Raw genomic sequence first — 27,854 nt, forward strand, 5'->3', positions numbered from 1 at the left:
CTTGTCACTCAAAAGCAGTACAGTAGCAGTGCTCCAAAATTCAGCTGAACTCATGGGCTGCTGACTTCTCCTAGATCTGATCATTGGTGGAGAAAATGCTCATTTGGTGAAATCAAGATATTCCACAGAACCATTTTTACTTTTTTTTAAATCAAGAAAGGTTTCAAACTAAAACTTAGTTTCCTGACAGCTTATCTATCCAGCAAATTGTCAGCTCATCAGGTGGAGAGGCATACAGCATCTGCAATTTATTATCCAAGTGGAGACAGGGGACTTCAGCCTTCCAGCCGACCACTGGAAAGCTCAGTACTAAGAAACAGTATTTATCTCAATGTATAAGCTTCAAAGACAAAGGTTTTCAGAGGGTGAAAACTCAGCGCAGCTGAACAGAAATTAACAAATGCCAGGACATTTGCAGAAGATGAGAATCGGGCTCTTGTTTTGTAATATTTGATTAAAACAGAATTCCACTTCCCTAATGATACACTGCCAAAGTTGAACATCAACTATGTGAGCAGCTATGTGACAGGATGTGGGAAACTACTTTGTGTTAATGATTCTGTGCTCTTATCAATATTCTACAGTCTCCTCATGAGCAGGTTAGTGTTTGATAGAAGATATCACAGTGAAAGCAGAAAGTGTCAAATCTGGCACTGCAAGATTTCATACTACTCCAGTTATGTACAGCAAATATTTGAAAGGCTTGCAAAAGCAAAATATTAATAATTGTACAAAACATATGCAAAATAACCTCACTGTACTATGAAATGTAGCATTTAATTACATAGGCCCTTGCTATTAGGAAAATAAGAGAGGCAACAAACGGTAATGAATATTCTTCAGTAAGAAGATAACCAGCTGTTAATATTGCATAGGGACTTGATCATACAGCTGACTCTCATTTGGTATTTTTTTTAAGAATTAATGGTGTATAAATCACATGATTAAAGCCTTGCAGGGTGTTTCATAATTGTAGGTTCTCTGTATAAGCTATAAGCTTACTCTGTGACCTAAACCTGTTTTACACATATTTTTTAATTCAATCGCCAAGAAAATCAAGTGGAAATGTCTGCATAGACAACTAGGTTTTCAAGGGTTCATTTTACTCAAATCTTTCTACCTGCCTTGATTAAAATGCTGTGAAGCTCTGCTGATTAGCCAGAAAATTCTCCACCTTGAAGCATCTGTGACTACAAACCTGCATTGCTCTCCCCGCTGGGACTTCACAGAGGCACCTACTCACAGATAAGCTCACAGTACGAACATTTCTATAGAAACACCTTCTGCTTGTGCATCCATTACATGTGATTTTTCCCAATCATAATTTTTCCCAAATCCCAGAAACCTATTCTGAGTATTTGACCAGTCACTCTTTACTGTCTTATGTTAAGGGGTCTGGAGGAAAACGAAGAATGTTGTAATATGAGATGTAGTTCACTAACATGAGTGTGGAAAAGATCTTTGGCACTGTCAAAATCACCTGTTAAAATGAATATATTTAATAAAGCCATAACTCTCTTGATGGCATGAAAATTAAAACACTTTATCCCAAAGATTTTCTATACTCTTTTTTTTTTTTTTTTTCAGATCAATTCCAATTCTGGTATTTAAAGATGGCCCCAAACTACTTCTGTTTGTAAAGTAGCACATAATTTGCTAGTCTGAAGACAGGAAATGTCCCGGTCTAGAAATCTCTTCTACCTGTACATGGTTGGAAAGTGGAAACTGTAGATATCTGAGCAGTAGGGATGGTTCAATACAGGCCTAAAATGTCAGTAAAACCCTGTCTTTCTTTTTTTGTTCCACAGGCAATACAGGAAGAGACTGATAATTAGAAGAATAACAACGAAGTTACTCTCACAGCCTAGGAATAGAGATGCCTGTGAAGGTAACCACAAAGGCACAAGTTCTTCATTCTTGAACTAGAAGATAGTTGAGGGAGAAATAACCTCTGCTCCCAGAAAAGAAAAAAATAATAAAAAAAAAGGCCAGGATGAATAGGATAGAGAGAGCTCAGCTTGTTTCAATCTGCCAGTGTTGGTATTAAAGTTTGTTTTAGCCTGATATGATTTTTAGCTCTCTTTGGAAGATGTATGCATTTGATGCTACGTTTGTTCTACTTAACTGTCAGTACTAAAACCTTTTTACTCCTCTGCAGGGAAAGCTCAGTCACTGAATCCATCTACTCCTTCTCCCATCTCTTCGGCTCCCCTCCCCTCTGACACTGAAAGCCAAGGCACGAAGTTACATTTCTCTATTTCTTCCATCAGTTATTGTGGTATGTGAGTTCCACTAAGACATGGGCATGTTCCAAAAATAACATGCAAATAAGGACTTCTGTGTTTTCAAGACCTGACCCAAAATATTTATTTATTGAGAAGCTGAAATTCTCACGAGCAATGGGTGAAATTTGGAGGAGAGGAGATCTGCAGCAGGCCTGCTCATAACACTGAATCTGAAACAAGAAGCACTATAATATAACAAATAAAGGGTAAACCATAAACAAAATGTTAGTAAAAAGCTATATGTTAACATAATATTATAACTCACATCAATCACTTTTGTGTTAGAAAGAAGTGATAACCAAAGCATAGGTACACTTAAGTATTAATAGGGATTACTACATATTCTTGAATTATTTGTTACTGTCAGTGCAGTAATGAATTGCTTACGGTAAACAGGAGATTCACAGTTTCCCAGGAGGAATGTTCCCCCACAACAGGATACAAATAGTTCCCATTGACTTCAGTGCTTTTCCTGCCGTGAAGAACTACTAATTTATTGGCTTTGGTGGGAGTTATGAGTAACTTGCATCAGGAAAATGAAACCCTAAAGAAACAAATTAAGAATGCCTGTCTATTTCTTAAATCTATTTCAAACATTCCTCTCTCTTAGTTGGAAGAAAAAACACAACCTACTTAAATCAAACTCATCTATAGAAACTCAAAATTCTAGCAACATCTATAAACGAACATACATGGTCAGAACAGAGCAGAAGGAGCAATTAAACCTCAAGGAGCTGTAAGATTTGTCATGAAAGTAATTGTAAAGTATCTGATCCTGGACAGATTTCACTAGCTAACAACCAAGATGCTTTCACCTTGCAGATGCACACAGGACTCTCTCACCAGCTTGTGTAGTCACCTTGCTGAAATTATGTATTTGTTTCATTTATCAGCGAAGAGCAAGCATATCAAAAAATCAACCCAAATAATAGGTTTTTCTTTCTGTTAATCATGTGTATGCTGCCATCCTGCCCATCTATATCACCTGTCTGACAATTTACCTGGTGCACAAAAAAATCAAAAACACTCTTCTTTGAGAATCATATGTGGAGAAAAATCATTGCTTTCAAGGAGACATAAATGGTAATATTTAAGCCATCAGACCAGCGGATGGACAATCAGAGAGCTGTTGGCATACCTCGTTAGTTATCTGAGATTTCCACTGTAGGAAAGTGTTTTCAAGAAATCAGTGAAATGTGCATGTTTGGCAGCTGAGTGAGCAGGACTGGTGTATATTTCTTACCTCCTCCTTGCAGACATCTGGATGGGGTGACACCTGATGACAGGAAACACAACCAGAGAACTTACTCCAGCACGGTGACTTACATGGAAGGAGATTCTACCGCAATCTCCACTACAATGCCAGCACTGAAGAAATCACTCCTGGAAAAAAAGAGAATTAATACTTTACTCTCAGATATCCTAGCAGGACTCCCACAGATCTCTCACTGACATCTGTGGGAATTAATGTAGATTTAATTAGAAGAATTAATGTATTAATTCCAGTGGAGAATGCAGTAGAATCTCCTTCCATGCAAGCCACCATGCTGGAGGCACTCCAGGTGAGGGAACAAACGTGGAAAGACAAGGCTTTTCATCAAGTAGAAAATGCATGTAGTATTCTCTGAACTTAAATCAGAGATTTTGTATGTGATGCAAGATTTATGTTCTGCTGAGTTTTTTCCAAGATAATGGAAATACACAAAACTGAGTAAAATATGGAAACAAATCCTTGTAGAAGTCACCTCTATGAAGCAAATTAGGATTATGCAACAGATCTGTTACTTTCAACTTCCCGTATAAAAACAAGAAGTCATCCCCAACATGTACTATCATGGAGTTTCTCCAATTGTACTAGAAATGTCAGATGAGTTCCAGTCTTCAATAAATTGAGGGGAGTAGAGTAGTTCAGTACTACCACGGAAGTCTTATGTCCAGCTAGAAAGAGAATATAGCATCTCACTGAATATTCAGTATGCTAGCAGGACAGTTCAGGAACAGAGCATTTAATCCATAGATTTATTTTCCTTTTAAGGGAGGCCCAGAAGATCTAACAGTTAGTGTGTGTACAAGACTATAAGCAAAGTATTTGCTGGAATTGGTTCGCACTTCTTGAAGAAAAAGCATGGACACCCCTTATATAACTAAGTAATAAAGTTTTTGCCGGAAAGAGATGAAGTAAACATGCAGTTTTGTAAAGGACTTAGAAGGGAGCTGGGAAGAAAGTGAGGTTTCATCCTCCATTTTTAATATTTTTTGAAACACCTGCCATTCAGTTAGTACCTAAATCTCAAAAATAAAGTACCCCTTCAAAGCATTTTCATGGGTCCTAGGGCCAGGCAATTGCTGATCTGGATAAGTAAGGAGCATCCACTACAGAGGAAACAACAGCAGGAAGCAGGGAAATCATCTCAGATTTCCTCTGACTTTACTGGTTGACTGTTAATAGGGAAACCCCACCTACACATCTTATAGGGTCAGAACCATAACCGGAGGCTATGGGGCATACAGCTTCTCAATCATTCCCTTACAGTAAGAATGTATGTTTCCAGCTAAGGTCACAAACAATGCTGAATAGCTACTCAGAAGAAGATTAACAGGACCTCCCACTTCATGGAACCAGTGACTGTTTACGTAGTATGTAATGACAGTAAATCATAACATCTCCTAGGAGAAAACTCCAGTGAGAGACAAAAAACCAAGACCATCGGATTTTTCTTCTTTTCCCAGTCTAACAGTCCATGTCCCTGTCCTGTAAGGACTTCTTCATATGCTTAGCTTTCAGCACATCTGTAATGCCACAGACTTCAATTAGTCTAATTAGTTGCAAAAAAAATAAGTGCATACATAAGGGCATGACCTTTTTTTTCCCCTTTGTTTATTAAATGACTAATGGGTTAAAATCCCTCTTGATAGCTAGACTTTCCTTCCACTGTGATACATATAACGCTATACTTTCCACTTTGCAAGGTTAAACAATTAGCATCTAAAAAGAGGGCTGATATAAAGTGGCACCACTATTGATCTCCATCACTATGCTGAGCTAGACCAGCTGAGGAGCTGACCCTGCCTAAGATGGTAATTTGTAGTGTACAAAGGAACTAAATAAATATATTTTGGCAGGATAAAGATTTGCAAAGGGACAACTAGCTTCTGAAACTCATCTGTCATTTGAAATTAATTGCTGAATAATGTCCTGCTTCAGAAATCCTCATTCTATAATTTGCTATATTATAATTCAACGTACTTTTCACAAGACCAACAGACTTCATCACTTTTCCCCAGAGAACTCCTGCACTCTCTTTCTGTGTTTATGTGTGCGCACACGAGCAGATTCATAATTACACAAGTAGAACTCAGATTTCCTTAAACTGAACCATTCTGGTGTAGATTTTCTGAAAGGACACTCCTGTGAAAAAATTACCTGTTCCCTCCTAAAGCAAGGGAGCAAAGATGTTGGGGGGGGGGGGGGGGGGAAGGAGATAAAAGATACAGAGATACTGATAACAAAATGAGGGAAAAAAACAGCCTATTCCTGAAGCTTTTCAGTAAAAGAATGTTTGCATTACAGGATGATGTGCAACTTTTAAGGGAAGGTATTGCCTGTTGCAGATGTGCAAGCCTTGGTGCTAAATGTCTACCTGTCAGTCAGTGGCAGCAGAAATGCAAATTCTTCACATCAGTGCAAGAGGGAGGCAGTGCACATCCTGGGAGCCATTTGCAGCCCTCTACTAGCCCCTCACAACGTGAGCAGGGTGCTGCTTGGAGAGCCCTCCTGCAGAATCAGGGCTTGGAAGAGGGTTCTGGCTGCTTTTTTCACATTACTAGTGATTTAAGGATCAAACTAGGAAACAAAATTCAAAGCAAAACTCTCTCATGCAAACTCACTACAAACACTTCAGCATTTGCCCAACTCCCATTCACATGGCAGCTAAAAGATCTCGAGGAAAAGAACAAACTTTAACGACCACGCGTCCCCGCGCTCTGGAGTGTGGGCTACAGCAACTAATAATAGATGAAGGTTTACATGTTTTTCTTGTGTTTCTGCTGGGGCTGCTGTGTCATTAATTCAGCTTGTGCCTGACTACTTATGTTAAACATTCCCTTTGTGACTTTCTCTAAATCTTAAATTTTGCATGTGACCACATGTAAATGTAAATGTGTATTTTTATGGTCCTGTAATCTCAGTGCTTTTAAATCCCTGTTTGCCTGAAGGCATACAGGGAGCTGAAGCAGAAAAGCTTGGTCAGTTTGTGATCATTTAGAGCTAGTTTATTTGCTCTTTCTGAGTAGATTCAGTTCCTGTAGAGGTTTTTGCCTTTTGTGTAATAGAGTAAAGATAAGATCTAGGAACCTAATTAACCCTGCAGGGCCTGTGAACAAGGCTCATTAGAAAACAGTCAAACACATTTATATTTGAATACCTTATTTACAAGAATTCATATCATATTTCTGAACCGCAGATAAACGTGCCACATGATCATACCTTAACCACTGTAAAACATTTCCTTAAATTAAGCTGAAAAATGCACCAAATTTGAGCCCAAATTCATCTGGATTGTACATGTAAATACTCCATGCCTTTAAAAAAAAAAAAATCACTCTAATAAATGAAAGATCTGTCTGCAGGACATTCTAAGTTATAATGTCCCTTTACCCACACCCCCCAAAAAGTCCATATTTCACAAAATCAGCATTTACTGCAGCCTGACCAGAAAACACCACTCCAAAACAATTTCTCTGGGCATCTCCCGCCCACCCAGGGCAATGACAATATACACGTGATCACAGATGCCATTGAGGACTTCTGGAAAGACTTCATAAGGAGTCCGAATAAGGCTACTAAAGACTCCTTCTGACGTTATTTCATATGTAAATTTTCTATGTCAGACAGTAGAAAATCATTGGTTCTGGTACTCAGTGCTTATAAACACACATCTTTGTCATATGCGTTCTAGGTACTTGAGAACAAAAATATCTATAGCAACTCTGAATTCTCCTCTACTAACCATTTGTTCCACTCATTACAGAGAAGCTAGAAAAGCAAAATGAAGAGAGAACTTTGGAAATATCTGATGAAATGTTCTACTCTGAAGAGTAGAAAATCCCCTACGCATCTACTTTGAGCTACAAGGGAATGTGCATGATGCATTCATGGGCACAATTGATAGTTCAAATCCTCATGGTGCCAGTTGACTTTGAACAAGAACATGCCCTACTCCATAGATTCAGGACTTCAGGAGCCAATAGCACAATGCTGGTGATTGATTGCTGACTCATACATTAGTGTGTTACAGGGAGCAGCTCTACATATGCTGCGTGTACATGGAGTCTTAGAAGCCAGAATAATTACTCCATATTCTCATGACATCTTGTAGGGCAGCTTGGATACAGAATTGGGTCTGGTCAGTACTTAATTTTGTTGTAAGTGACTGCCCGACCAGCGAGTAGGATAAATGATGCCACTGGGACTGAAACGTATCTTAAAATTAATCATTTGCTTAATGGCTTTCCTGGAAAAAGTTGGGTTTAAATATACATTTAAGGATATTTTCTGATGCAAGGCTTGGGGAGAGAAGATCCTGTCACAGAGAGATTCTAAGCAAGAAAGAGATGCATTGTGCCATGTGTACTTCACAATCAAAGACGCTATATATTTGATATATTTTAAATTCCATATCCAGATGCAATTGGTAAAAGAAATTAAATCTTGCCCCGGAAGGCTCCTCAGGAGAAGGAATGAGCTTTTGTTTGAGATTTACATGGCATTTAATACAGCAGAAACCAGTACTATAGAAATAAATATAATTATTTATTTTAAAAACCTCTCAGCTGAAAAATCTGCTTTGAAGGCATAAAATTAATATCATATTAGCAATTTTAAAAGCCTTCTGTTTAAAAAGACAAAACCTTGACTGCTTCTATAAGTAGATTCATGATTTATATTGTGAATCACTTTGGCAAGAGTAGGAAAATCCCAAATCAAGTTACTCTTCAACCTGCACTAATAAATCCTGTGTTGACATGAATTGTTTTTTCAGTGCTTCATTTTAGAGGAGTCATGTGGGTTTTTAATAACCAGTCTTCTTGTTTCCTCTATATCCTATTCAACAAAGCAGTGACAACTGAAAAAGCAACTTAGGCAACACACTGCAACTCAAATGCAGCACTGAGAAATATCTCTGTGAAATCAAGTTTAATGAGATATCAAAATGCTACATATGCAAGAGTTGGCTTCTGGACAGTACTTTGGAATGCAAAGCCAGTTTCCCAAGTCCAGATTAGTCAACATCAGGTTCATTGGTCTAACATTTCACAAAATATTTTCCCACATTTGTCCGACTGCAGTTTGAAGGGTGTAGCTGACAACATAAATGTGCCCTAAGGTGAAAATCCCTAAACATTTCCCTCAGCAATCTTTAAGTCTGGACATTACCAATGCAGATGTCTGTAATCAAGAGATCTCTGCAGACCCGCTAATTATTCCCTAGACTTTTCCACTGGCAATAAAAATCCCATTTGTCGCAGCTTGTTTGCAGAACTACTTCCATTTCCACAATGGTGGCATTAATTAGCAAAAACCTGTGAAAATTGTTGGAGTTTATAGGTTTAAAAAAAAAACAACACGATAAGCATCGCTCCTAAATATTCATATAAATTCAGCCATGGCAACGAGTCCTGAAAGCTCAACTTTCTCAATTGGAACAATTTTTCATGCTTGTAGTAATAAGTGGGAAATAATAGGGGTCTCAGATTCACATTAGGGAAGTTGCTTCTGTGACCTCTTCATGCAGATGGATGGTGAATTTCTCAGATAATAAATCAAAGTTTCCTGATGGTACAGTGGCATCTCTTGCTGAGGCTTGTAGAGCTGCTAGCTGCCCTCTGTTCAAAGGCAGCAGGCCTCTACTCTGCAGGATGCTTTCTCTACAAATCCTTCACTCAGGATCAGGAGATTCTAGGGCCTCTATAAACTGCCCAAGCACTTTGGGTAACAGCCAGCATCCTGCTGGGAAATGGACACTTTTCAACTTCACTGACATCTGTCACACATGCAAAGAATAGAACGTGATCAGGAAAAAAAGCCGTGTTATGACTTTCCCATCAGCAGGCCCAGCTAGGTCTTTGTTCTTAGCAGATATTCAAAAGGTCCGTGAGAGATACCTTCCCTAACAGTAGCATTACAAAGAGAATCTCACCTTTGGGCTTTAAGGAAGACAAAATGTTTGCTTTCTCTTGATACATTTTGCATTCAGCAAACTTCCCCGTAGGAATTTCAAAAAAAAAAAAGCACACAAAAAATAACCTGTGATGTTAGTTTTTCCATACAGTTTTTATTAACTTTCTTCCAAATAAGTCTCTGCAAGGAAAATGACACCAATTTTTATTATCAGAAATATATTTATTACGTGACAATCTAACTCCTGGAATAGCAATGCGTTCATTTTTTTGGAGTTAAAGCTTTTTCCCAAATGACCCTATAATAAGCATGGGAAAGCAGTATTGTAAATACAATAATGAACTTCAAACAAGTATACTTTTTAGCTCAACCTGTATTAAAAACTAGTTTGGTGCAAGGGCTGTCAATTACTGTGCTTATATAGTACAAGGATTAAAAAAGATACTCCCTTGCTCATGAAAATCATTTCTATTTCAAACAGATGACAACACTTCAATTGGAATTCTGCCCTCTCCAAGCATTATCTATATGAACAACTTTTTTTATCAGCTCCTTCTTTACCTAGGTATTTCCCTCAAGAAAACAATACAGTCCCTATAGAGAAAGCCATTTGGTAGGAAAACAAGAATTCCAGCTATAGGTCTGACAGTTTACGGAACCATGGGTGCCCCTCAGGGACTCAGTTCCTTCTAAGGCCAATGGTGGGAAATTTGCTTTTATATGGCATTGTAATACATACTGATAGAAAGGACGTTAAGGTCTTTTACACTCATTACAGAAGTAAATATCTGTTTATTCTGTTTTTTCCCTCTAGTAACTTCAGTAGAGTCAGTGTAGATTACATAATGGTAACTGAAAACAGGTTTTGACTAACTGGCTTCATTTTTTTTGTTTATTTTTTTTTTAGTTCCACCCAAGTCAACTAAATTCAACAGTGAGGTGAATGAGGTAAAAAGGACCAGGCCAGTGATATTTTATAGAGATTTTATTCAAAAATAATGTTGAGCCTTGCCTGTCAGGAGTATGGGAAATAGTGTATTTACCCAAAGAAAAGATGAGGAAAAATTTTCAACATGCCCTCTCAGCTAAGATGACAAAGCCCTGGTACTGCATAGGCACCTGGGGTAAAAGACTTAGCCACTAGGAGCCGGACAAAGAGAAGCAGTGAGAGACTGGAATCATCAATCATTGAATACTGACCATGTTATAATATCTGCAATTTAAGATTAGATGTAAGATAAGATGAGAAAAGGATAAAATTGGCTTAGAAATGAGTCCTGGTGATGTTTAGAGCTGAGTGCTAAGCCCAAAGCCAGCTGGTGCATTGGTTTCCCAAAGCTGCATGAGCCAGAGTCATACAAATGAGTCACACCTGCCTAAAGCCATCGCAACTGAGAGTGATGAAGGATGACCTGGCACTGGAAAGTATCTTGGATCTTTCCACTGGGCAAAAGACTTTTAATAACTTTTCCCCACTACAGTTGTAGTTAGAGGACTGTTTTCTAAAGGCTGGACCTGACTGAACAAGGTTAGCAACACTGTCAGATGTAGCAGTCTTCAGAGTTTTAATGAAAAACTTTGATAAAGTCTGTTGGGCAGAAAATGTGCTATAAATGAAGAAAACCTCTTCATTAAATGTTAACATACTGAAAGCGTTAACACAGTATTTAGAAGTCCAGGCTTGTTGCAGACACCTTAAAACAATGATTTCTACAACTTTCCAGAAATAGGTTTTCATTCAGTCAGGATCTGAAGTTAAACACATATAAAGGTCCAAAGTTTAATGATATAGATCCTGGAATTACTTTTCAAAATTGCCTAATTCTACTAAAGCGTGCAGATTTTTTTGTAGCAAATATGCTCTTCTGAAATAAAACTGCAACCTCCATCTTTATTATAATGATTTCTGAACTGCCCACACAGCCCACTGCACATTTCAGTTTTGGATGTATGCACACAACACAAGGGCAGTCAGATTACTACTGTCAAGTCCCACACATTCTCAGAGTTCAGTTGTGGAGCACTCTACAACCCAATGAACTTCAGATTTCAAAGAGCCTGTTCAAATTCTTAAAGTTACTCTCAGCATCATTTTGCCGAAACTACTCCCTATCTTACTGATAGAAACTCTGATGGAAAGGTGTAGAAGGATAAGTGTGCAACATAGTCAAATCAAGCCAAAGACAGCACGGAAATCAGTCAATGGTCTTCTCAGCTCACGTTAAAGCTAGACCACAGAAAACATTTTAAACCTCTATGCTTTAAGCACTTATCAGCTCTCCTTTCAAGAAGCAAAATGATTTGAAACTATTCTGAGAGGATTTTCCTATTTTGAGTGCATCTATTTTAAGTATCAAAAAGGTGATATTTTCAAAGCTGTTTTCTTTTTTGTTTGTTTTCTAGAAATTGCCAAGTATGTTATTGTTCTATTTCTTCCATCAGATTGTAACTTTTTCAAAGCAGCTGAATCTTTTATAACTATGTAGAGGTCATTTCATCACTGAGATTTGAAGCAGTCTAGACATTTTGGAATATAAATATTCTAGAAGTGTCCTTAACAACCTACAAGTATCTGCATACATTAAGGAAATACATTTAATACTAGCAGTCAGAGCACAAAGGTCTTAAGGCAAGCGACACATATCCTGAGACACAGTCATTTGTAGTCTTTAACATTATATTTTCTGATTCTCTTTCTAGCATTATGAAGTTACTTCAGAAATAATCTTATACTATTGTTTCCTTGTGCCCTGTATATAATAAGAAACTGCCATCAGTTTTCATCTGCTGTCTTGTTTCATGTAAGGATTTCTGGGTTCTTGTTTTCTTCAGGAAAATCTTAAAGAATGCCAAACATGTCTCATATGTATCAAGATGTTATGCGAGTACATTTAAATGCCATGGGATCTCTCTCCTCTCCCTGGGCCAAAGAGTTTCCTCTGTGTAAACACATTTAACATTTGAAAACTCCTTTTACATATGAAAAAATCAGCGATCTTCTCCCCAGGATTCTCTATAGAAAATGTGAATACTTCGTACACCTTCATTGTAAAGGGGAAAATTCATTCATCCTCTGAAATCTCTAGCATCTTTGCTGCTGCAGAAGATAAGCTAATGATCCAGAATTTGCAAGGGGACTGCCCCATGCTGTGACTTCCCGCCTTGTAAAGGCCACACTGAAGGTTTCATTTGTCTCATTAGCTTTCCCACTGTACCAACCAGAAGTTTATTATACAGTACTTTCCTCTTTCAACTTTTACAGTTCATGTACCTCAGCAGGAGTGTGGACATAATGACCCAGGATCCTCCTTCATGTCCCAGGTTCCTATGAGATACATGAAAAGAAGTTGCAAAAGCTCCAAAGAAATATTTTTGGAAACTTGGGATTGGATGAAACACAACAATGGAACATATAAGCTCAACAACAACATTCAATGTAATAGACAGACACAAACCATATTGTGTTGTATATAAACTATACAAATATTTCCACTTGATTTCCTAAGGAAATGAGGCTTATGCAGTCATGCCGTCTGCCTGTTCATCTGTCTCCCTTTAATAACTTTCAAACCCACTGGCACTTTTCAATGCAAGCTCTCAGGGGAGAAGCAGAAAACCAGGAGATAATTAAGTTTCTACAGGTCTTGTGAAAATCAGTCTCTGCACAAAGGAAAGAGATCTAAATTAGTGCCTCAAGCTGACAAAAATCTCCTTCGAAGTGTGGAATCAATGGTTATTTGTCCAATCAATACAAATCAGCTTATTTTCAGCCTTCAAATCTGTATGTGTGTGTTCATAGCAGAGGTAGCAGAAGCTCTCTTGTGCCCTCCTTGTAACTGAGGAATCTGGGAAGAATCCTGGGGTCTCATGAAGGTGGATGAGAAACACAGGATATGTTTCCATAGGAAACTAGGCTCCTGCTGTACTTGGAACAGCTCCTTATTTTTTCCACAAAATGAACAATGTAATTTCTGATCTTAACTCCTTGGGTGGACTATCAGTTCTTCCCTTAGCCTCAAAGGCCTAGGGAACACGTACACAGTTACTTTTAAGTGCTTGGTTGTACTAGTGACCGCATTTTTCATTTGAGATTGAAAAGTTTCTTACAGAGATCAGGATTCCCTCAGATCTGGGAACCTGGAGGGGGTGTGCTTCATTCTCCTCATCTTCCAGTAATTTATTAAACTACATGAGACCCAGCTGACACTCAAGATTTGTTTTCTCTCACACTGAAGTTAAATTTACTTAATTCTACTCTCGCCACCTTTGCTAGAGGGTGTCCTTTGGAACCAGTTCATCTTCCAGGTACCTTCCTTTCCCCAACCCTTGCCTTTTCTTTTTCTAACCACATCACATACATTAATAGTGACGCATTCAGAAGCATTCTGAGACACCTGTTAAAATCATGCTAAATGGGAAGAAAAAAGAAGAAACTCCTTAAAACTGATGCGCATCATATGGATGAGTTGTGAAGGTGGCTGACTTCAGCATCCTGAGGAGCACCCTATATCCTGTCACTGAATTTTAGGAAAAAAACAACAACTTTAAATGATTACCTCTAGATGCAAGAAAAATCTTCCTGAGAGAACATTCTGAAAAACTTCTAACGTGGTTTCCAAGCCTGCTCAAGCCTGAGCAGGTAGTGCAGCAACCTGAAAGCTGAGCAGAAAAAAACAACATTAATCCAAACGCACCTTGAAGCACAATACTTAATGATCCAGCAAGGCCTGTCTTTGTAATTTAACAGCTATCATGTACTTGTACACAGGGAAGAAGGACAGATTCATTGCATATGAGATAAACAGAATACTAATGCCAAGCTGTGGAGTCTTTTAAAAGTCAGATCAATTCAGTCAATTAAAGACAGCAACGCTTTGCACACTTGCGATGGAAAGGTTCCTCCAAGTTATCTGGATCCTTCTTTTGAGGAATTACAATACACACAAAGGAGTTCTAGACTGTGATTTTGAAAAAGGTTTACACTTGCATTCTTTGCTGAAAGTGAGATTCTTGCTGGGGATGTAGACGTGTTTTTAAAAGGATTCACCAGCAGACCTTATGTTTAGTAACTATTTAACCATTCTGCCAATACAGCATTCCTCTCAAGAATGAATGGATGAATAATGTTGTTAAAATAGCAGGTTTAAAGACCAAGTAAAAATGGAACAGCAATCAGGGCATTTGAATATATAACACACTCTAAAACCAGTTAGGCGCTGCTGCTGAAGTCAATCTGTTATTTACATGGATACGAGCTGTGGGAATTGGACTTTTTTCTTTCTAATGAGCTATTGATTTTAGCAAAAATCACTTCAGGCAAAAAATCCATACATTAACAGGCTGGCTTCATTCACGGAGATATGTTATTTTATAGCACTACTGAGAAAATTCAATGCATAAAGAACTTTCAGCTACTCTAGACAAAATAAAATGACGTGCCTCATAGACAGAGATCAACATATTACAGTACTGATCAATAAGAAAATACCTGAGACACTCCTCCCTCAGAAGGAGGAAGATATTTACAATTTTTTTCAGTACAACAAAGACCTGAGATTTTGAACTAGGGAGTGAAGTAAATATTCCATTTATTGTACACACAGCTTCTATAGATTTCCAGTTGATTTCCTTCTTTAAAAAAAGAAAACAGATCTTGAAAACTAAAAGCATGTGAGAAAATGAAGGAATATACTTTTAAGCCCAAAAGGATGTGAAAGTGGATATGCTTTTCTTCTTTTCCCTTCAAAAACAGCAAGATGCCAGAAAATAGAAGTCCCTTAAAATAGTTGAAGCATACAATATTTATATCCAGTTTAAGAAAATCTCTATTCAGAAAAGGTCTTTATGCACACAGTGACATGTTGCCCAACAGAAAGAGAGATTTCAGTATGCATTTATGCTTTCAGGGTCTGGATTGCCAGTCTTCTACAAAAAAAACCATGTTCAAATACATTTAGAATAGCTTCCTAAACTGAAAAAACACAATGGTAACAAAGCTCAAAATGACTTTTACTAAGGATTTTTTAAATATCCCCTCCCCCTAAAAGTATTTAACTACACGCATTCCTACTGCAACCATCCTAGGCGTTAAAGGTATCCACTTCCTTGTGACTTGCTAACTGACAAGTTAAACATTGATTTTCCTGTACCTCTTTCCATTCCTTCACTTGAACTAGGGGATTATAAATGGAGTACATACATAAACCACTTATTCAGGTTACATGGACTTCAGAATCATTACATCTTTATACAGTAAACTTACGACAGCCAAATCAGACTACATCATTGGAGTGTACTATTGCTTTGAAACTGAAGTAGTTAAAGTTAGCAGAGGTATGATCTGGCCCATTATCTGGCAGGAAATAGTTTTTCAGAGATAACTGAGTGGATGTCTATGGCATGCAAAATACATATGGCCATATTAGATAGTCTTGAGTTTCCGTCTGACCTAAAATCCATTAATTAATTTATGTTTCCTTGGTAAATGAAAGAGTAACTTTTGACAAGATGCAGATATATTTGCATCTTCACTATGTTTCTTCTGTACCTCTTGAACTCAGTGTTGTCTCAACTTTGGATCATGATTTTTCTGCTTTCTGTTTATGAAAGCACACACAAAAATGAATAAAATAAGCACAGGATCCTACGAAAACAAACATTTAAGAATTAAAATGTCAGTGAAATGGATAAAGCCCAGAACTATAACCTTCTGAGTCTGCTTTTCTACTTGCTCCCAGAAGTGGAGTAATCTGCTCCATTTTTCTGGACAAGATCTGAGATTCTGCTCTGGGTTTTTCAGGTTTGGGCAGCAGTAAACCACTCTTGTTTCTAAAGATCAAAGCAAAAAGGAGCACAGTGACTGTACCCTGTATTGAGTATAGTAAATCCCAGAGGGAAATTACCTAAATGGCAGATTTAAGGCCCATGGAAACTGTACCTTAAAGAAGCTCTGATACATATCAGTCACACTCTCATTGGCAAATCACACTCCACCATTAAGAGATGCAGGCTGCTGGAAATGCAGATTGTCAGACCCCTTTATTTGGAGCAGTTTTGAGAACCATACCTTATTAGGCATAAAGTAAATAAAGACAATATCTTGTCTGGAAGAAAGAAGAATTTAGAAATCCCACCGACGTCAAAGCCCTTCTGAATGACTGAGTAAAGATGAAGAATGTTAAGACAGTAGATTTTCTTTCTAGCCAACAGCAAAGTAACCTCCTTTCAGGTAACAGCTGATTCTGAGGCTGTAGATTATATAGTTTAGTTAATTCAGGCACAGAAGGTATACTAGCGAATGTACAGGAGTACTACACCAAAAGAGTAGATAAAAAAGGACTGAAATATTCTTTTATTAATTGATAGCTGAAAATATGGTATGAGAGGATCAAGCTGGTGTAATAGTGTCGGGGAAAAAGAAAAGAGAAATGGTGTTAAAAGATCATGAATAATTAGAATGTGACAAGAAAAGGAAGCCACTCCATCCAAACTGAAACTTCAGGTGCTATGACTGTTCTGACAGGCATAGAGACAGCAAGCAGGAAGAGAGACATTTTTTGTGGGCTCCACAAAAACAAGACATAGCTTTTGAATAAGAGAAGCCAAGACAACATCTGGCATTTGAAAAAAAGATACCAGAACTGCAATGGCTCACATCATTTTGGCATTTACAAACTCTTGAGGGGAAGTACTAGAGAAAGCCCTGTACAGAGTCAACAGTCACTTCATGGCTAACTCCGAAAAAGTTGTAGGACAGTAGATAGTGCTGCAGAGGATCAGCTGACTGCTCAGAATATGGATTGCTTAGGCTGGACACCAATATGCAAGACACCAATATGCAAGACAGTGGGAACCCAGAAAGAGGAATATTAGTTCTGCCCTGACAATATTTGCAACAATTACAGAAAACAGGCAACAAACAAGAAAACTCTCCTCTTTAGTGATGAAATATAAACTAAGAATTGAGGAAGATAAAGAAATGTATTGTGTAGCATTATGAAGAGAAAGTATCTGTTACGGTAAAAACATATTCCTTCAAGTTTACAGAACAGAAAAGAAATACAGATCTTAGTGTAAATTCTCAAGGACAAGCAATATCTGCAATTACAGAAAACTCAGACAGCCTAAGTATGCGATAGCTTACAGACTTGGGAAAGTGTCCGTGGAAGCTAGTAGAATATTTCAATAAGATTATTATTTGAAAATAAGAAAAGCCAAGAGTCAGTTCAAACACCAGGTCAGGCTAACAGGAAGAACAGATTTCTTCTATCCTGTACTGATATGTCCATTCTCCCCAACCTCCCTGCTACAGCAGATTGCACAGGAAGGCATCCAGACGGATCTTGAATATCTCCAGAAAAGGAGACTCTGCAACTCCTCTGGTCTGCCTGTTCCTGTGTTTAGTCACTGACAGACAAAAAGTTCTTCCTCCTGTTTGTATGGAATTTCCAGTGTTCCAGTTTCTGCCCATTGCCCCTTGTTTTATTGCTGCATAAAACTGAAAAGATCAGCCCCCATCAATTTGAATCCCACCTACTGGACATTTATAAACATTATCAGCCTTCTCTTCTCCAGGCTAAACAGTCCCCAGTTCCTTATATGGGAGATGCCCCAGGTCCCTTATCTCTGTGGCTACCCACTGGACTTTAGGAGATTCCTGTCTCTCCTGAACAGGGGAGCCCAGAACTGGATACAGTACTCCAGACATGACCTCCCCAGGGCAGAGTAGAGGAGGAGGATCACCTCCCTCGACCTGTCGGCCACGCTCTTCTTGACGCACCCCAGGATACCACTGACCTTCTCAGCCACAACAGCACACTGCAGGCTCATGGGCAACCTGTTGTCCACCAGAACACCCAGGTCCTTCTCCAAAGAGCTCCTTTCCATCAGGTCAGCCCCTAACCTGTACTGATGCATGTCTTTTTTCCTCCCCAGGTGTAGGACTCTACGCTTGCCCTTGCTGAACATCATAAAGTCCCTCTCTGCCATACTCTCCAGCATGTCAGATCTTGTTGAATGGCAGCAGAAATTTCCGGTGTGTCAGCCACTCCTCCCAACTTTGTATCAACAGCAAACTTGCTGAGAGTGCACTCTATCCCTTCATCCTGATTGCTGATGAAGATATTGAACAAGATCACATCCAGCACTGACCCCTGGGGAATACCACTAGTTACAGGAAGAATCACTCAAGTGTGTAAGAAGACTGAAAATACTATATATAAGAGGAAAGGATTTAAGATAAGAATGTCAGTGCTTTTCTGCATTAGATACATTGCCAAAGTACAGAAAATTATGCTTAGAAGAAAGAAAATACTTAATTCTACATTTACAAAATCCTTTTCAGTTGGACTGGGTACCTCTCATGTTGCAGACTAACACAGAAAAGAGCTACTAATGTGTCTGAAGAGCTGGACTGGGTATCAGAGACAATACAACCATGGTAGCAAAGATTCCAGAGGCCAGACTCCTCCTCCAGCACATGTTTCTCTGCATCACCACCGACTCTTCATTTCTGTAAGCTGGCGTTTAAAACATGGCTTGCCCATGCAAAAACACAGGAGATTTATGGTGTTTCAGGCTGAGCATATAGGCAATTCAGAGACGCAAATATGAGGCTATCCTCATCATGCACACTCAAAGTAGATGCAGAGATTTATTAGAAGAATAGTTTGTGTTATGAAGCTAATGTACAGTCTAACTATCTAGATGCGACTTGAGAGGGTAATGGCAGGGAATAGACAAAAGGGCATATGACGGTAAAGAAATGAGAAACTGAAGAACAAGTTGACAGTGGCAAATTCAAGGTGTGATGGCAATCATAAACTCCCTTGGAAATGTCTAAGCTGGGTACAAAAGCAGCCCTGGAAATGAAGATATTTAGGTTTCTAAAGACTGCCATGGTACAGAGCATGCTGAATAGTGGATGAACCATAGTAATTAGTTAATGGATATTTGGACCATACAAAACACTGTAATAACGTTTTGTGGGAAACTACCTCTAACACGATTTATGAAGAAAGAGATGGAATTTGATGTATCATACATACACCCATATCAAGTAAAGCAGGATTTGTCAGATACCTTGGCTCCACACATTTTCCACATGGTGAAGGCCTGGATTCTACTCCTGCTTTTTTACATCTTTCTCAGTGATGACGGTCTTCTGCCAAAACTTGCAAGGTTGTACCTATATCAAGGTGATGGTGAATGAGGTAAGGCTCTGCTCACTCTGATGTAATCTGAAATAAATGAGATGGACAAGCAATCAGATTAAAGAAGTGGGTCAGATCTGCCACTGGCACCACTCCACTGACGTCAATGGAATTAAGCTGATTTACACCAGCTGAGTATCTGGCCTGCAGGTTTCAATGTATTGAGACAAAATAAGTGAAAACACACATTAAAAGCTTCCCTTGGAAAATCCCAAGCCCAAACTCCACATTTACTCAATAGAGTAAATACATGACAAGAAAGCTGTTACTGTAGACATCGTTCGTTACAAGTCAGCAATGAAAAGAATAAAGGTCAAGCTACACTAAATCTTTAATTGCCCCTTCCACTCCCGAGTGAGAAATAAAAGGATAATTCAGCACAAAAATCACCTTAGCTCTGACTCAAGTATTTTAGCAGCAGCTATTGGTGGAATGAGCAGATGCTGTCTTTTGCTTCATGAAACATTAACCTCAATACACATCTGGTAATAGAAGCTACGAATAGAATCATAAAATGGCCTGGGTTGAAAAGGACCATCGTGATCATCTAGCTTCAACCCCTCTGCTGAGTGCAGGGTCGCCAACCACTAGACCAGGCTGCCCAGAGCCGCATCTAGCCTGGCCTTGAAAGCCTCCAGGGATGGGGCATCCACAGCCTCCTTGGGCAACCTGTTCCAGTGCGTCACCACCCTCTGCGAGAGAAACTTCCTCCCGATATCTAACCTAAACTTCCCCTGTCTCAGTTTAAAACCATTCCCCCTTGTCCTATCACTATCCACCCATGTAAACAATCGTTTCCCCTCCTGTTTATATGCTCTCTTCAAGTACTGGAAAGGCCACAGTGAGGTCTCCCCAGAGCCTTCTCTTCTCCAGACAGAAAATAAAATCTAGCTTCTGTCCAGAACAGTGCCAAACCTTTATTGCTGAAGAAAATCAGTATTTGTGGTCTACGTACAGAAGTATAAATTATTTCAGAAACACATCAACACACATAGATAAACTTTCAGTTATGCCTCATATTGAAGTTCACACACCTACACCCTTATCCTAATTCTAATACAATTTCCTTTATAAAAAATATATTCATAATTACTATTCTTTAAACCATACTTTGAAAATATTGCAGTGATTCAGTATGTGCACATTGTAATACTGCATGCTTGCTGAATAACTATTCAGTTGTTGATAGCGTAAGGCAAGTGTAAGAAACAGAAAAACAGGTTTATAGTAAGAACACAAATCATATGCATTTCTTTGAATCTAAGAAAAATACACCATATCCTTAAATTGTTGGAAATCACTGTTGACCTGCAGAAATCAGGAAACAGCTTCAGAAGCTATGTGAAGAAACAAAGAAAATAAAGCATACAAAATAAAAGGCACCCTCAAATACTTAGGAATAGCGAGGTGGAATTTCAGGCAAGTTTACAAATCACTTACTTTCATGAATGACACCAAACCACACGTATTCCATACAAAAACACTCTAATCTACACTTCCAATTTATTTAATCCTCAGCAACATCTTGGCTGCTTCTTTTCACGCTGTGTTGACTCTAAGTGCAGATGTTTTTGCTAATACCTAAGAGAAAGCTGGACTGTCATGTCCTAAAAATCCATCAGAAATTATACATTTGAGAAAGAGCCAAATTGTCTTGCTAGGCATGCAAACATAGTCTGGCATCTCTCAAATCTCTCCTGCTTGTATTTCCCAGAATAATCCCTGGTATGAGTGTTTTTACACATACACACATTCACACTTCCCCCACGCACTCATAAAAGTGCAAACAAAAACAGTGAAGTAATTATATTTGTTAATATTGATATTGTTGATTTATTTTCCTCACAGAAAAATTATTATTTTTTACTTCTACATTTCAGCCATAGTTTTGAGGTCTTAGATTCCAGCTTTCTGCTGTCTTTGGGACCCAACCTACACCCACCTTGTCCTATTGAGAGCATGAGTGAGGATGCAGATCTAGGAAGGGTGATTTGCTAGCCCAATCTTTTCTCTTCTGCGTGCAGTTACCAGAGCCTTTTTCCTGCTGTGTTTTTGTGCACTAGAAACCCTCCTCTCCAGGTATTCTGTATACAACTACCCAGGATGGATAAGATTTACATTCAACTTATGCTGCCAGCATTCCTGAAATGCTACAGCTGAGCACAAAACTTGACCTATAGCACAGCAGAAGAAAAGTTCAAATACAAATTGAGATATCCATCCCACAATCTGAATTCCAATCAGTGACTTCCTTTTTCCAGTGTATTACAGATACTCATCAGATAGGCAGTAAAGGACAGAAACCTCACCAGTATTTATTTTATAATCCATAAGATTTCTTCAAGCAATCGTACAGATTTCAGGCTTTCCTTTGATCAGTCTTTGGGACAATGACTCCAGGCCTTTGCTGAGGTATGATTCCTCGATCCTAATACGTACAATGGAAATGCCCTCGCCCACAGAAAGCCCTCTCATTAAAGCTCTAATCTGTTCCACTACATTCTTGCAAGACAGAATTATCCAGCTTTAAAGCATGCCTCAATAGTGAGCCGTAATAAGACCGATAGAAACAGCTTAAGTAATTGGATTGCTATATGGTATTGAATGTCTGACAACAAAAGATATCAATCTCTATTCTACTACTGAATCTTTGTTGCAGCAATGAATTCATTTAGTAATGCATTTGGAGGCTTGCAGTCCCAGCAGAAGAAATAACAGACTGCAGATACAAAAGCAGGGCCATCTGATGAGCACATAGAAAGCAACTGTGCCATTCCAAGAAGTTAATTACAGTGAACAAAAGTACAAGACTATGACTTGTTGACCATTACCATAATCACATTACTATAGTCTTTTATTCCCAGCAGCAGATGATCTATTCTTTCTTTTCATTTGTCACAGTGCATCATATTTGTGTTTTGTCACCTGAAATGTGCTGTAGAACAAGCCCCCCTCTGAAGATAACTGGAAATGTCACACTTCTGTTTTGAGGCTTTTTCTCTTAGAGTTTATTATCTATGTAGACTTTTTTTTTTAAACTTTGAACAAAGACAACTACTCCCAAGATTTTCTACAAATGAAGATTTGCAGAAACGATTACCTATGAAAACTCGTGTCAATGACATATGATACTATTGAGATTTCTGTACATTATCATAATTCAGACAGGATACAATGGTTCATGACATACTGTTTATACCCACAACCACTTTTGGAGATAAACATGTCCCACACTTGCATGTATTGAACAATATTTTAAATCTTTATAGTTATTTCTGATTTATTCCACAGTAAGGTGGCTTTTGGCCCATTCTACTAACATATGACAAATATTTTGTTTCAGACAAAAGTTAACTCTAAGATCTCTGAAATGGATGAGTCACTGAAAATAGCACTGGGACTCTGTGTTTTCATATCTGTTATCTATGGTAATGTACCGGGGGCTAGGATACCAAGAATCAGTGGAGCTGGGTGGTATCTTTGTCTGAGAAAACCCATGTTTTTGATTCCATATGTGAGGGGACACATTTTTAACTGGTGTACACCAGCCTGGCACAAAGTTAATATATCTGGTTCCAATAACTCCACACATTTCATATAGAATATAACCAAAATAAAATATAGTTGGATCTCCTCTTCAAAGTAACATAAATGGCACAGTGAATTAATTCCCAGCCACTTAGAATTACTGAAACAGTGCCGAGTCAAAAGCCATATGAATTTATTTTTAAACACTATGATTGTTTTGAGTAGAATAGCAAGTACTTCGCAGTCTGAAGTGTATAGAGATATTAGGCTACTGCACTGGAAAAGATTAGCAGAGTCCATTCCTGGAAAACAGCCCCAGAAAAAAAAGAGAGATCTACATGCTCTCCAAGAAAAAAGGAGAAATTATCAAAAACATGGGAGACCTGATGGTCTCTCTGGGTGTTCAACCAGTGGCCAGGAAGAAAAAGACTTGCAGGAGTGACCTGCCTGCAATCCATCATGGATTCATAGCTTCTATACAAAGGGCCCAATATCTCTGCCATTTATCAGAAAGATCAGAAATTAACTGAACAACGATCTGCCTTTTAACTAACCAACCAAGGCACCCAGCAAACTGCCAGAGAAACAACCAAATTGCCCAGTGCTATTCAACTATCAGTCCTCAAGAAGAAGACTGAGTCTATTTAAAACCCACCTGGACCATGACTGGTGGCAAATCTCCTTAGCTACTATTACAACCTACATCCTGCCTCCAGAGTGAACAGTCTCTGTCACAGCACAGCTCCTAAATCAAGGGTGGGAGCTTTGGGGAAGCATGACTCTCCAGCCCTCAGCTGGGTTGCTGAATTTCTACTTTGCTAAAACCCATCCCACTCAAACTGATCTTTTTCACGCCCTCAAAAAAATCCCTTGTCGATCATCCAAACCCTAAAAAATCCCTAACAAAGCAGGACATGCCATTGTACAAGAATATCATTGGAGTCAACAGACACAGCCCTTGGGAGCCCACTGGATGACCACAGAGTAGACTGATAAAAATCGCCCGCCATTGACTGGAATTGCTCTCTGTGGTACAGTCTGACACACCACAGCACAATTCCTGTCATACTCAATCCAAATACCAACAACAGCCCATCAACACCAAGGAAAAAAAAACATCGATCCTTCTTGAAGCACTTCTACTCTTCAGAAGGAAGATATGTTACAGAACACCCAGTGCTGAGGCATAGAAACTGAGGCATCAAGTGGGAATGTTGCTTACTGATCAGTTAAACTTGGAGTGGACGCGTGGTTTCTGCACACTGGGCTTTTCCTCTTTCATCTGTGAGTTCAGGAATCCCCAAAACCTTTTGTTTGAATTGTGGCAGCTTTTAAATCCAGGCTTGCATTTTTAATAGCACTACTGCTGCTTTGGAAACACTAAACTGTACAGGCACTTCCCTATGCAATGATTAAAATCAGCAGTGCTTTAGGCTCTTTAGAAATTTGCTGAAGATTTATTCTTTAAACAAGAGAATGATTTATTTCAATAATTATCTTCAGGCAGACTAGCTAAATTATGTGCTTTCAGGGCTCTTATTCACCACAAAATTAAGAACACTGGGTGCCAGCCATGGGAGCCCCATGATTCTTTGAGACTCAGCACTGACAGAGACTCATCCCTACCCAGGGGAAAGAGTTGTCTCTTTCCCATGGCCACAAAACGCCATCCCTGACCTTCTTCTTGGCTCCACCATTTGCACGAATCCTTTGGCTTCCCCCTGCTCGACCTCGTGCAAGTTGCAATGGACATATAAGGCACATGGCTCCCCAGCACACTACCAGGCATGCTCCGGGTCAATGTCAAGACAGAAGAGAGAGGCTCTGAAAGGACTGACTGATTATAAGCCAGTTGCCCCACAGTAATCACACTTCCTAAGAGTATTTGTATTAAGACTCTTTAAAAGACCAAAAGATTTTTCAAGAAAAGAATAACTTCCAATGAGAGAAGGAAGACTCAACCAGGAACGCTTGAAAGCATTCTTTTTAAGCCTGAAATCTAAGAAAGCATTTCCCACCTCTTATGAGGGACGTCTCTAACTTCAGCTGGCACTCTAGGAGCCTATTTATCACCACATAAAGCTACTTTTTAGCTACAATGAATCAGTCGGAAAGTATAAAGTTCCGGAAGATGTTAGTGAATTCTTGCTGATAAATAATCCCCTTCACCTACAAGAGGTAAAACCCAATTTAAAATAAAGAGGTTCCTGCATCAAGCAAGGTCTTGGAAGAATGAGTCATGTCTTTCCCTTATCGCTGAAATACTATTTCATACAGAAGAATCCTCAAACGCTGATCCTCCTTTTCCCTTCCCGCTCTATTATTTCTATTTCCCTTGATTTCAGCTTTTGCTTCCTTTATGGTTTCACAGCTTTGACTCAGTAAACAAAAGCCTGCTGTTCTGTGTGTACTGGACTGGCTCCTGCTCTTTTCACCAGCATTCAAGACCTCTTGAAATATGCTGTAATGCAACAGAAAATGCAGAAATGACAGCAGAGTAGCAATATCCTAGGCTAGAGCAAATGAGAATTTGCCCAAATGCAACAGCAATGGCACAGAAATAGAGAAAAGAAGATTCCTACCTTCCAAAAGCTTCAGATATGCAAAGATCCACTGCCAACCCTTAAATGAGGTCTGGGAAGGGGTGGATCCTGGCTCCACCCCTTCTGGTCACTCAGGTACATTGCATACACCTGAGCTCCCCTGGGTTGACTGCCTTCCCACCAGGTGCTCAATCACTGGTTCAGGCCATGACTCAGCATTTCTGCTACAATGCCATTCACAGTGCCTCACACTCAATGTCAGCAGCAATACACTCTGAAATGCGGAGTGTGCAAAACTTCCTTAAACACATACTCCGGTATTAAAGGTACCTCAATGTAAAGGAAACATCAAAATTATAATGTGATCATCCTGTAGAAGACCACAGGTCATGAACTGATAGATTTTCAGTACCACCACACTATGACTCTGTCGTGGTTTCATGGTTTTTCATCAGTGTTTCACATCATAATATCGATGGTAAGAAGCACAGTCAGGGCAACTAACACTGTTTGGACGTTCCACAAACTTGCAGAACTGTGACAGATTCATCAGCAAATACACCTCCAGCAGCAATATGAAAAATCATGCTCAGGCTCAAAAGTCATGTTCAGTGCTTTAGCTTTCCTGTTATTTAATTCTCTTTATTTTCACTCAGCTCTTATTCTTAAGTAGTAGTATAGTGGACCTACCCGGCTTAGACAAGCCATGGTTTTCTTAGCAACAGTATTCATTATACTTCCACTTTGACACACTAAAACCTAAAAAATGAGAGCCTTGAAATAAGTGTTGTAAAATCTTGACTAGACTTTTTTTTATATAATATATGGCCATTTAGTATAAATTTTCTTACTTTCCCACTACAACAGTGTCACTACATCAGTTTCTTGACTGAAATACTGAATCCACAGGCAGAAAAGAAGAGAGCAGAAACAAAAGAGGTCCAGAGATGGGCAGGTGAAATGCTCAGAAGCTTAAAGAAGTATCTGGAAAAAAAAGTTGGCTGAAAACACCAGATTATTGGTGCTGAATGTAAATGAGATGAGAGTTACATAACATATCAGGCATACAAAAAGAGAGTCATGTCCTTCACAACATCTCCCATAACAAAAGACAGAAGTCCTGCTGATTAAGTACAAAGATAACATTTTAAATTGCTTTAAGAAAAGTCCCAATATGAATGATTGATCTATGGGACCCTCTGCCAGAAGAGTAACTGGAAAACAAAACATACTTCATTTAAAAATGAATTAGTGTTTTACGTTGAGACTGTCATAACTCACTTTTTGACAAAATACAACAAAATTTTTATAAAGCCCTGTGACTCTGCTATGAACTACTACACAAAGGCTCGGGATATTTGTTTCCTCTAGTCAAATAATACTTGATTTCCAACTTCTTTGCCCCTAGTACTGACAATATCGCACTGGATATCTTATCTAGTCTGGTACTGTTTATGCTTCTCCTTTGTTTTCCTTCTTATGTAACTGACTTCTCTATAATACCAAGATATTAATAGCATTTTCCTTCTTTAAAAACAGTCCTTTCCAGATCAGAGTTGTTAGAAATCTCAGGAAGGCAGGTCCTTCATTGTGGAAGTGCTACTTAAAGAAGAATTATTCTGATTATAACTTCTGGTTGACAACAAGCCAATGACTATTTTGAGGGAGAATACAGCTATTATGCTAACATACATAAGCATAAAGATACCGTGAAGGAATTACACTGTAATAGAAGCAATAGCTACATCAATGGTTATGTTAAAGTAACTGTGTCTAACATTTAAGAACTTTCTTTACAGGCTTTTGATCTTCGGGAAGTTTGGGGGCAATCATTTATTTATTTTTTCAAAAAACTTGAATTACAGACTGATCAGTTCTAACTGTTGTCAAAGTTACCAAATACTTAATCTAGAAAGCTGTGTCTTAATGAAAAATGTGTAAAATAAAAATTCCACAGAGCAGTTTTCAAGATATATTTACCAACACTGGCTGAGTCACCAAAACAAAAGTCTGGCCTTATAGTCAATCCATGAGGCATACAGAAAGGCATTTCAGCAGAAGAACTTCAGACAGCCGATATATTTGGTTTCATGTAAAAGCATACACT

General features: G+C 38.7%; 1 long non-coding RNA gene across 5 annotated transcripts in view; it reads right to left on the reverse strand.

Annotated features, from left to right (window-relative positions):
- The window catches only part of LOC110396787, a 39,701-nt gene continuing 14,222 nt past the window's right edge, over nucleotides 2,376-27,854 (reverse strand). For 2 of the 5 annotated variants that reach the window (XR_002437261.1, XR_002437265.1), the window contains 3 exons: nucleotides 19,546-19,703; nucleotides 14,022-14,124; nucleotides 11,738-12,790 (listed from right to left, as the gene is read on the reverse strand). This is a non-coding gene — a long non-coding RNA (uncharacterized LOC110396787). Of the gene's footprint in view, nucleotides 2,456-2,753; nucleotides 2,830-3,528; nucleotides 3,669-11,737; nucleotides 13,126-14,021; nucleotides 14,125-19,545; nucleotides 19,704-27,854 lie in introns of those variants that run through there. The other 3 variants (XR_002437264.1, XR_002437262.1, XR_002437263.1) reach the window with 3 other exon arrangements.

Source organism: Numida meleagris, chromosome 3 (assembly GCF_002078875.1).
Source record: "Numida meleagris isolate 19003 breed g44 Domestic line chromosome 3, NumMel1.0, whole genome shotgun sequence".
Lineage (NCBI taxonomy): Eukaryota > Metazoa > Chordata > Aves > Galliformes > Numididae > Numida > Numida meleagris.